General features: G+C 42.6%; 1 long non-coding RNA gene across 18 annotated transcripts in view; it reads left to right on the forward strand.

The window, feature by feature from the left end:
• The window catches only part of LOC121826357 (uncharacterized), a 73,550-nt gene that overhangs the window by 28,084 nt on the left and 34,093 nt on the right, over positions 1 to 11,373 (forward strand). For 16 of the 18 annotated variants that reach the window (XR_013047210.1, XR_013047213.1, XR_013047201.1 and 13 more), the window contains one exon: positions 483 to 568. This is a non-coding gene — a long non-coding RNA (uncharacterized LOC121826357). Of the gene's footprint in view, positions 1 to 482; positions 7,092 to 8,182; positions 11,106 to 11,373 lie in introns of those variants that run through there. The other 2 variants (XR_013047212.1, XR_013047200.1) reach the window with 2 other exon arrangements.

Genomic DNA, 11,373 nt, shown 5'->3' on the forward strand with positions numbered 1-11,373 from the left:
CTGGACCAAAAATTAAGACATACCATAAAACAAGTTCATAAGAACAGGAGCAGGCAGGTGGGATTTAAAAACAAAAAAGTTCTGAAATAATCAGGAGTCAGAGGCAGAAGGATTTCTCTGTGTCAATAGTGAGTTCCAAGACAGCCAGGGCTATATAGAGAAACCTGTCTCAAAACAAACAAAAAACCCAAAGCCCAGCTCTGAAATAAATTCACTTACATATGTCAGCTTAATTGAAGAGAGCTCCACATAGTGACAAGAAATGATTCCATAGCTGTGATAAGTGATGTCAACTTGCCAAAATCTAGAATCTTGTGGACCTGTGCCTCCGAGCATGCCCATGGGGAACCGTCTTGATAACCATACCTGGGGCGCCACTGTGGTGGCGCCATTCTCTTACTGGGATCCTAGACTGTGTCAGTGGGGAAAGAGAAGTGAGCTACAGTTTGGACTCATCACTCCTCTCTGCTTCTTTACTGCAGATGCAACGTTGACTCGCTAGCCTAAGCCCCTGCAGCTGTGACCTCCTCTACCACGATGGACCAATGGACCATAACCTTGGGTGATGGTGAGCTGAAGTGAGCCCCCCCCCCCCCTTTAAGGCTCTTTTGTTAGGGCATTCTGTCACAGCGACAGAATAGAAACTAAGACAGTGGAAAACAGTGAGAAAAATAAAAGTGGATCATTTCTCAATACAGGATTCAGAGATGGGCTCTAAGTGGGTTGAGAATTCAAATGTTGAGGGGCTGGAGAGACGATTCAACCGCTAAGAGCACTGGCTACACTTACAGAGGACCCAGGTTCGGTTCCCAGCACCCGCATGGTGGCTTATAACTTTAACTCCAGTGTCAGAGGATCTGATCTCTTACGGCCCCTGGAAGTACCAGGCAACATGTGGTGCGCATGTACACTTACTTGCAGGCAAAATCCTCATATACATAAAATACAAAAAAAAAAAAACTCTATTTTTATAAGAGAATTCAAGTGTGGAAAATAATGTGAATTTTTGGTTTGTGCATGTACACGTAGGTACACAAGTGTGCAGGGGTGTGCCTGCTTATGTGGCATGTGCACGTGGAGGTCAGAGGTTAGCCTCAGGCATCATTCCTCAGGTGCCACCCACCTTGACTTTTGAGACACGGTCTCTCATTGGCCTGGAGCTTGTCAAGATCTGAACTATCTGGACAGGGATCCCCAAGAATACGCCTGTCTCTACCCCCACCCCAGTGCTGGTGTTACAAGTGTGTGCCACTGAGCACAGATCTCTTACACAATTCTAGGGATGGAAGTCAGGACCTCACGCTTGCAAAGCAAGTACTTTACTGACTGACGGATCTCCTCATCCCTAAAAACTGCTTCGAAGCAGTCTGTTCTTTGACTTAATAACTAGAAACTCGTGAGAACTGAGAAGCACTGATATGTAAGTTTTAGGACAGCAGAAGCCGAAGAACAGCTGAATTAAGTAGATTCAAAAATGCTGAAAACAGAAGAGGAAGATTCTTGATACTTGGCCCCGAATAAAAGAGTTACCATATCCGCATGAGCAGTAGGGAAAGAGCTGCCGTGTTCTTAGAAATACAGGGCACGAGAAAACAACAGCATAAATTCTTGAATGTGCTATAAGAAAACAAATGCCTATCTAGACTTGTACTTAGTGGAACTACTCAAAAATGTAAGATAGAGTGGAAAAATTTGTCAATAAACATAAACGCAGTACACCTACTGGGCTGGCCTGAACTTACAGAATGATGATGAATCTGAGTGTTTGGAATTTATCCAAAGAATGTATAGAGGTTAATGTGACAGAGACACATGCCCATCAGCATTTCCTTCAGCACTATAAATAATAACTGAGTTATGGAACCAAGCTATGTGTCCAACAATGGAGGAGTGGATGTTAAATGTGTGTGTCTACACAATGGACTTTTTCTGTCACCAAGAACAAGGTTACATAGTTTTCTCAGGAAAAGGGATGCAACTGGAACTCCTATAAAGCAGCTAAGCCAGCCTCAGAAAGACCAACATCAAATGATTGTTCTCCTTTGTGGGTCCTAATTTCATAGAGTACATAACCTCACAGATGTAAACATGCCATGAAAATAGAAATGACTGGAAGAGTTAAGGACACTGTGGGGAGACAGTGAAGGAGAGTGGGGAGGGAGGGGACTGTGTGCAGTGTAACAGTACCAGACACAGCAGATACACACAGTGAAATGATGTTTAAATAATGCAGGACCGTTTCAACATAGCACAGTGGTCAACACACTATTCCGTACTAATAACACAAAGTGGGGGTTGCCATGGTCATAGCAGTGGTGCAGAAAAACCAAACATGTACTCATGTGGTTTGTTTGCTTTTTAAGACACTCAGTAAAGTAGAAATGCCTGGGAAATTCCCCGACATACATTGGGTCCAATGTTATCCCCCAACTTGATATGTTGAAATCCTAACCCCCAAGGTAATGCATTAGTAGATGGGGTGTTTGGGAGGTGGCTATGTCATGAGATGGAAAAACTACAAAACACTGTTGTAGAGAGTAAATAGTAAATAACACATCCTTTGTTCATGATCAGAAGGTTTGATGGTAAAATGGCATTACCAACACAATCTATAGATTCTTTGGAGATGCTGTGTTTGGGCTTGGGACAATGACATTAACTCTTACTCAAGTTTGTCTATGAATTTCAGAGGAGCTATGAGAGCCTATTTCTTAACCTTAGTATATCCTCCTTTGGAGAGTGTGTTTGTTTCTGTGTGTGTGTGTGTGTGTGTGTGTGTGTGTGTGTGTGTGTGTGTGTGTGATAAAGAACAATCTGGTCTTTGTTCCAGATTCTGGTACAGAACTCCAAAAACCCTTGCAATTCCATGAGTATTGAGGGCATCTCTTACATTAATGAGATGGATATTCAGATTTGCTTCTATTTTTCATTGAGGAAGATGGAACAATCACCATTCTAAAATCTAATTCAGACCTGACCAATCAATATATTTATGCATAGATGTATAAATCCCAAACAAAATATCAGCAAACTGAATCTAATGAATCTAATTAAAGTATTGGGACCAACATTACAAATGAGTTATACGTATCCTAGGAATTCACACCTGGTTTATTATCTTACATTCTCATGCAACTCAGTACATTGAATGAACAAGAAAAAATATATGACCATCTAAATAGAGGCAGGAAATATACTTAATATTTAGCACCCAGTATAAAGAGATTTAATTGAAAATTTTAGATTTTTTTAAATTAACACCAATCCTTGCTAAAACTTTTTTAACTTGGGAAAGAATATATGAAAAACCACAGAAAACATTATACATAACTGGTGAATTACTGAAAAATGTCCTTGACTTAATAAAGAGGCAGATGCCCACAACACATTGCTACTGAATATTGTACCTGAAGTCATAATCATAAATGAAGGCAAGGAGAACCAAGATATAAGGTTGGAAAAGAGGCAATAAAACTTGTTATTTACACATGGTATAATTTAGAGAATATTCCTACAGGAGAATAAAGTCAAAGTGATACACTTAGGGTTCTCTAAGCAGCTCAATATGGAAAGATCTGTTGTATTCTTGGGTTTCGGCATCATTTGTATAAAATGGTATTTACAAGGAGTGGTGGTAGTGCACATCTTTAATCCCAGCATTTGGGAGGCATAGGCAAGTGGTTCTCTGTGAGTTCAAGGCCAGCCTTGTCTGCAAAGTGAATTCCAGGGCAGCTAGGGCTACACAGGAAAACCCTATTTCGAAAAACAAAAACATAAAAAAGAAATTATAATATTATACCAGGTCTGTGGATGTAGTTCAGTGGTGGACTGCTTGCAGAGAGCACAAGACTCTGGATTTGATCCTTAGCAATAAAATAAATAGATAGATATAGATGATAGATAGATAGATAGATAGATAGATAGATAGATAGATAGATAGATAGATAGATAGATAGATGATAGATAGAGATGATGATAATGATAGATAAAAGTAAAATGCCATGCCAAATCACACATTATGTGCCTCATGATGATTATCATTACCTATGAACTACGTCAACTCTTCCTACCAGAAAACAAATTCTGATAAATCTTAGAACCAACTTTCTCATGGTTCTAATTCATGTTGAGCTGCTGAAATAGAATACTTGTGATCAGCTCATTTATGAAGGAGAGAGGTTTAGTTGGCTTCATGGTTCTGGATGTCTAAGAGCCTAGTGCTAGCATGTCCTTCCCTTCACGTGAGGATGTCTAAGATCCTAGTGCTAACATGTCCTTAGCTTCACCTGAGGTCTTTGTGTAGCTTCAACTCACAGCAGACAGAGGCAGAGGAGCAAGTGGATGTGTGTGGAAGACAAAAGGGGTCCTGACTCCTGTGGCAGCGAACCCAGTCCTCAGAGAGTGAGGAGCCATGCCTGTGAGACCTTACTCAGTCTAGAAAGAATGGCATTAAACCCGCTTGAAGGTCGCACTTTCCAACCCTGCTCCCCTGGCAAATGCATTTCTACAGGAGTTCTGGATAAATCTCAACTCACTCACATGAAGTACCAGAGGCAGCAGTGTGTGAACTGACAACATGGAGGGGGCATTATAATTTTTCCTAATTTCAGAATATTTTAGACATGTGTACAATCAAATATAATCATACCCACCCCTCCCCACTCCAACTTCCCCCATACATACCCCACAACATATCCACCTCCCAACCTCATGCTTTTCTCTTTTATAACCCACTAAGTCCAATTACTGTTGCCTATATGTGTATGGCTGCACAGCATGGGTATTTGATCAACAAAATGTTGATTGTGAAATCTAGAGAATTGACCCTTTTATCCAATACATGGATGAAACTAATAAAAGAAAAGAGAGACTCTGTAGATTAGAATACAGAAACATATTGTTTAATCTCAACATTCAATATTGAGTTGGGCTAAATAATAATTTATGCCATTAAATAACTGCGTGACTATTGGAATTTAAATGCTGGTGGGTATGTGAGGTATTAAGGAATTATTCCAATTTTATTGTTACGTTTTTAGGTGTAATAATGATACTGTGATTAACCTGTTTTTCTTTTCTTCTTTTTTTTCTTTGTTGAGAGGGGCATTAGCTCAAAATATACATACTAAAACATTTACCATGAAATTATTTCTGATTTGCTTCAAAATGATTGAGTGACTGGTCTATGAAGATTCATCAGACCACCTTTAATTTTTTCTCTTATACTAAGGATTGAATGTAGTGCCTTGTTCAGACTCGGCTCGTTTACCAATTCTTTGTGCCTTTGATTTGCCTGAAATTATCCTTAATAAAAATCAAGGAAAGTCGGGTCGTGGTGGCGCATGCCTTTAATCCCAGGACTTGGGAGACAGAGGCAGGTGGGTCTCTGTGAGTTCAAGGCCAGCCTGGGCTACAGAGTGAGTTCCAGGAAAAGCACAAAACTACACAGAGAAACCCCATCTCAAAAAACAAGAAACAAGGAAAAAAATGGACCCGAGATGAAGCTCAGTGGTAGAGTGCTTTGCCTAGCATGAGCAATGACCTGAATTTGATCCTTACATACACACACCTAACACACACACACACACACACACACACACACACTGCACAAATGACTTGAATAGGCAGTTTACAAGAGAGAATTTCCAAATGGCTAATAAACCTGAGACGTTGCTCAGAGTTTAGTTATGGGGGTTGCACACGAAATCACAATGCAATACCACACACTCACTGGAATCACTAAAATAAGAGGTGGATGTGCCAAGTCTGGGCAAGATGGCAGGATGTGGGGGAGCCAGTCACTCATGGTCTGCTCACATGATCGAAAACTCAGAAGAGGCATGACCTACTAACGTTAAACACGTGTACCATGAACTCAAACAATTCTCCTCCTGGAAATAAAAATCCCACAGCAAAGTACCACTTGATTTTCTTTGTCTCGTCATATAATTATAAATCTTTCTTTATAAAACAAACTCACTCTCCTGTCTGCCTCCCATCCCGTGATGGACAATATCCACAGCACCCTTACCACATTCTTTTCCCCAAAGTTATGTCATCTGAATGTCTCACTTCAGCTCGAGCTCCTACACATCACTTTCTCAGTATCTAGTACCTTCTGCCTCAGTGTCTATTTGATAATAGATCCTAAAGCTACCGTTACTACTACGTCCTTCTTTTCTTCTTCTCCTTCTCCTCTTCCTTCTTCTCCTTCTCCTTCTCTTCCTCCTCCTCCTTCTTTCTTCTTTCTTCTTCCCTCTTCCTCCTCTTCTTGTTTTTTTTGAGACAGACTCTCCCTGTGTACTCCTGGCTGTCCTGGAGCACACTGTGTAGACCAGGCTGACCTCGAACTCAGAGAAACTCCTGCACCATGCCCATCCTAAGGCTTCTTGAAATGAATTAAGAGAAAGGCAAGGTGGGCAGTGGTGGCTCATGCCCTCAATCCCAGCACTTGGGAGGCAGAGGCAGACAGATCTCTGTGAGTTCAAAGCCAGCTTAGTATACAGAGTGAGTCAGGAGAGCCAGGGATACACAGAGGAACCTTGTCTCAGAAAACCAAAACAAGGAAGGAAAAATAAAAGAGGAAGCCATCTATCAATGCTGTCTCAACCCCCCTCTCCCCCACATCCAGTTCTTCCTACGGCCCAGAGGATGGGCATTTAGACAAACCTATAGGGTTTCAGGATGGAGAGAGTGAGTATCCAGAGAGAGTGGCTATCACGTACCTCTGTCTTGGCTGCCACCTTTGTCTGGCTCTGATACCTAGAAAACAACACCCATATTCCACAAACCAAGAAACCAAGTAGCATAAGGCTGAGATGTGTCGGCAGTGGGAAAACGAGCCCCCATATTAGGGACATTTCTCAAGCCTATGCCCCCTCCACTACAGAGTTTCTGTCTCCAGACTGAGATTCCATGACATCACAATAGGCAGTGCCAGGTAAAGCAGTGCACACTCAGGTCCCAGCTGATGCCCTTCCCTGTGGCTGACCTTGCTCTGAGCTCTAATAGCCAAAGCTCAGGGGAGAATCCATCTATGAATCTTCTAGGGTCCAGCTAGACAAACTCGTCACTAAGGAAGGAGTGGCGAGGTAAAGTTTCAAAGGTCTTCCAAAATGACTTGTTCTGACTCACATTTTCTTTGGAGCCGGTCACTGTCATAAATTGGGATTGGGTCTATGGCCATAAATTTCAATCTGTAGGTTAGAACACAGAGTCAAGTGGAATCTAAGAGAGCTGGGATAGTTGAAGTGGGAACTCTCAGGGACTTTGAGGCACCTGGTTTTCTAAGTTCCCAGGTCTCCATATTTCCTAGTTGCTGTTGACCTGACACACATCACACTAAGCAGTGGCCTTAGAGGATCTACAATCTCACTGCCAAGTTTAGAGTAGTCGTGTATCACCACACCATCTTATCAAGTCAACACAGTGCAAACAATATTGATATGATCAATTCATGTGATCAAAATTATTCTTTTCATATAGGAACACTAAAGAACCACTGACTGGTAGGCACCATTTCAGAAGACCAAGTCTTTTCCCCCCACAGTATATTCTGTCTATAGGGGCAGTACAATTAATATTCTTGGGAAGCCCACTAAAAAAGAAATAGTTAAATAAATACGGTGTGCGTGCTTCGTGAAGCACTATGCAATTTCTACAAGGGTTTTAATTATAAAGAGCTCTAGCTTGTACATTGAGCACATGCTATGTGGCAGGTGTTAGCTGTAGACCAGCCTGGAGTCCTGGTGAAGAATTAGGAACGAGATATCCCTTCGGTTTCCTAAAACATTTATGTGCACTTTAACACGAACCTTTCAAGATTTGTTTTTATTACTATTTTAAATGATGTGAATGTGTGTATGAGTGCAGGTGCCACAGTGAGGGTGCTAGAGGTGATCTGCAGTTAACAGATGTTTGTGAACCACACAACATGGGTGCTGGGTACTGAACTCAGTACCTCACCAGTGTGCTGCCTCCAGCCCTCACAAGGACCTTTATAGGCCCTGTCATTTAAATATGATGTCAGTGTGTCCCTTAAGGGTTCGTGGGGTGAAATTTCATCCCATGGTGAACCATCAGGAGAATAGGAATTTAATTCAACTACAATGTTTATCATTTTATTTATTTCATATTTTCGAGGCAGGTCTCATGCAGCCCAGTCTGGCCTTAAATTTGCTAGGTAGCCAAAGCTGGTCTTGATCTTCTGAATCCTATTGCCTCCATCCATCAACCAAATGCTGGGAGAGCACGTGAGCACCACTAGCCCGACTTCAACTACTGTGTTTAAAAGTGGGGCCTTTCAGGGGGCATAGGCAGAAAATTATGCAAGTGGAGCCCCCATGGTTGAAGACTGGTAGCCTCAGAAGAAGAAGAGATAAAAATGAAAATCCATACACATAAACTCCCTGTCTCTTGCCATGTGACATCCTCCCTGTTCCACATCTGGACTCTACCAGCAAAAGGTCTGTCACCAGATGTGACCTGTCAACACTGCTTCAACTCAGAGCCAAAATAAAGTTCTTTTCTTGATCAAGTGGCCTAGTATGTCCAGAAAAGATATTCTTTGTGTCTTAAATATTTAACCACCATGCTAGGGATGCCTACAGCTCATTCATAGTGCAGGTCCCTAGCATGCATGCAGTTGAGTTTAATCCATAGCATTACATAGAAAAGTTACAATAGTTAAAACAGTCTGCATGTGCGCAAAAACAAGACATACTGTACAAGTGATATAAATACAGTCTCCGTGTCCATTCGGTCCACTTGCCTAGTGTCTATGGTTGCTTTCATGTCACTGTGTCACAATGAAGTGGCCGTGCTGAAGGAATAGATGGCAGCATAGTAAACCATATATATGTCTTTATATCTTTCCCCCAGTGCTGAGAGTGTCAAGCCCAGGGCCTCACACATGCTGGCCAAGCATCCTGCTATTAAGCTACACCTACTAAATGCCTTTCTACAAATTACATTTGTTTATTGTTTGTTATGTACAGTGTTCTGCCTGCGTGTATGCCTGCAGGCTAGAAGACTGCATCAGATCCCATTATAGATGGTTGTGATTCAATGTGGATTGAACTCAGGACCTCTGAGGAAGAACAGTCAGTGCTCTTAACCTATGAGCCATCTCTCTAGCCTTGTTTGTCTGTTTCTTGTATGTGTCTGTGTGATGTGATGTGATGTGTGTATTTGTGTGTGTGTGTGTGTGTGTGTGTGTGTGTGTGTGTGTGTACGTGTACTTGCACTGTGGCCTACATGGAAGTCAAGGGACAACTTGATAGTCAGCTCTCTTTTTTTAGTATTTTTTTTTTTAGATTTAGCTCTTTCTATGTGTACAAGTGTTTTGTCTGCCTGTATGTGTGTGTACCACATGCCTGCCTGGTGCCAAGGAGTCAGAACAGGGCATCGGATCCCTGGAACTGGAGTTAGAGATGGTGAGCTGCCGTGTGGGTGCTGGGAACTGAACCTGGGTCCTCTGCAAGAACAACAAGAGCTCTTGACCCCGGATCCAGTTCTTCATGCCTGTGCTCTCTCCTGGGATTCAAACTCAGGTCACTAGGCTTGGCAGCAAGTGCCTTTACCTGCTGAGCCATCTCACCAGCCCTGGGTGTCTTCTAGAATGCACTATACACACTGCTCAGAGTGTTAGGTCAATCGAACATTTATCCTCTTACGCATAATCCAGGGCCTTTAGAATATTTAAATTCATTTAGCCTTCCCACACATGACATGCTATTATAATCGGGAATTCTGTTTTTGTTTCGGTTTTTTCGAAACAAAGTTTCTCTGCATAGCCCTGGCCATCCTGGAACTCACTCTGTAGACCAAGCTGACTTTGAACTCACTGATCCACCTGCCTCTGCATCCCAAGTGCTGGGATTAAAAGCATGCACCACCACTGCCTGGCAGGAATTTTATTTTTTAATACACTTTTTATTTCATAGTGCTCACAAAAGCTGTAATAGTAGTAACTAAACCCCATTTACCCTTTCTCCTCTATCCTTAGCATCTTTTTTTAAAATTTATTTTATGTGTATAGATATTTTGTCTGCATGAATGTCTGTGTACCACATGTGTGCCCAAGAGAGTCAGAAGAGGGCATCAGATCCCCTGGAACTGGAGTTACAGGCAGTTGTGAGCCACCATGTGGGTGCTGGAACTCAGCCCAGGTCCTCTGCAAGAGCAGCCAGTGATCTTAACCACTGAGCCATCTCCCAAACCCTACTCTTTTGCTTTGATTGTTGTTGTTGTTGTTTGAGGCAGGGTTTCTCTGTGTAACAGCTCTGGCTGTTCTGTAACTCTCTCTATAGACCAGGCTGGCCTCAAACTCACTGAGATCTGCCTGACTCTGCCTCTCAAGTGCTGGGATTAAAGGCGTGGGCCACCGCTGCCCAGCTCTTACAGGCTCCGTGGTTCTTGCAGAGGACCCAGCTCTTTGACAGATTCAAGACCCATGCTAGCCTGTCTAAACCCAGTTCCACCTAAGTTGTGAAAATAACAACTAGCTGACCGGGAAGAATGGTCGTGAGTTCCATTTTCAATATATTAGACTTCCAGTGTGTTCAGTATCCAACTGTCGCCTACCCTAAATCCTCCTGGTTTTGATGCAGCAAATGGGTGCCCAAGAGATCACGTGCCTTTATCTTCTTCAACCCAATGGTCAGCCCCACCCACCCACCCATCCACCCCACCCACCCACCCATCCACCCCCTCACCCCCCCATCAACATTTCAGCATCATGGCTGCCTGTTCTAGTTGTTTTCATCTCCTCGGATGTCTGCTTTCTCCAGAGTGCTAGCGGTGTGGAGGCTGGTTGTAGACCATTTGTCTCAATAATTCTTTAGGAGAGATCGCTCTTGACATGTAGCCTCCGATTCACAATCTCCTACTGCATCCTCGAAAATGAGGGGATTAGAGTCACGTACCGCCGTGCCTTACCCAATTCTAACAAATTTCTGAACTATTTTAGCTCTGCCTAGAGCCCAGAATCCCCTAAAAGGACCTAACCCCCTGTTGTTCACTCCACAGAACCACTTAAGCCTTCAAAACAGTCTCAGGTTTTATTTGCCTCATTTTAACCTCATTTGTTCCAAAACTTTCCTTGTTTCTTGACTTCCCCTCTAATATCCCAAAATAATTCTAGCAATGAACGTTCCTTAACTCTCTCTATAGGGGAGGTCCTGGGGTATCTCTTAATCGGCTATTTCTCTGCCACAATGGGGAGCCAGATCTCTGCCGTAAGAGTCGTGGCTGCAGGTACTGAGACTGCACCTGGGATGAATCCAGGTGCCTTTATTTATCAAAACCCGTGGTAGCTGAAGTCTAAAGCTGTGCAGACAAGTTTCTAGTGTTCTTTGGATCCCACCACCAAAG

The sequence above is a fragment of the Peromyscus maniculatus genome, chromosome 22 (genome assembly GCF_049852395.1).
Source record: "Peromyscus maniculatus bairdii isolate BWxNUB_F1_BW_parent chromosome 22, HU_Pman_BW_mat_3.1, whole genome shotgun sequence".
Lineage (NCBI taxonomy): Eukaryota > Metazoa > Chordata > Mammalia > Rodentia > Cricetidae > Peromyscus > Peromyscus maniculatus.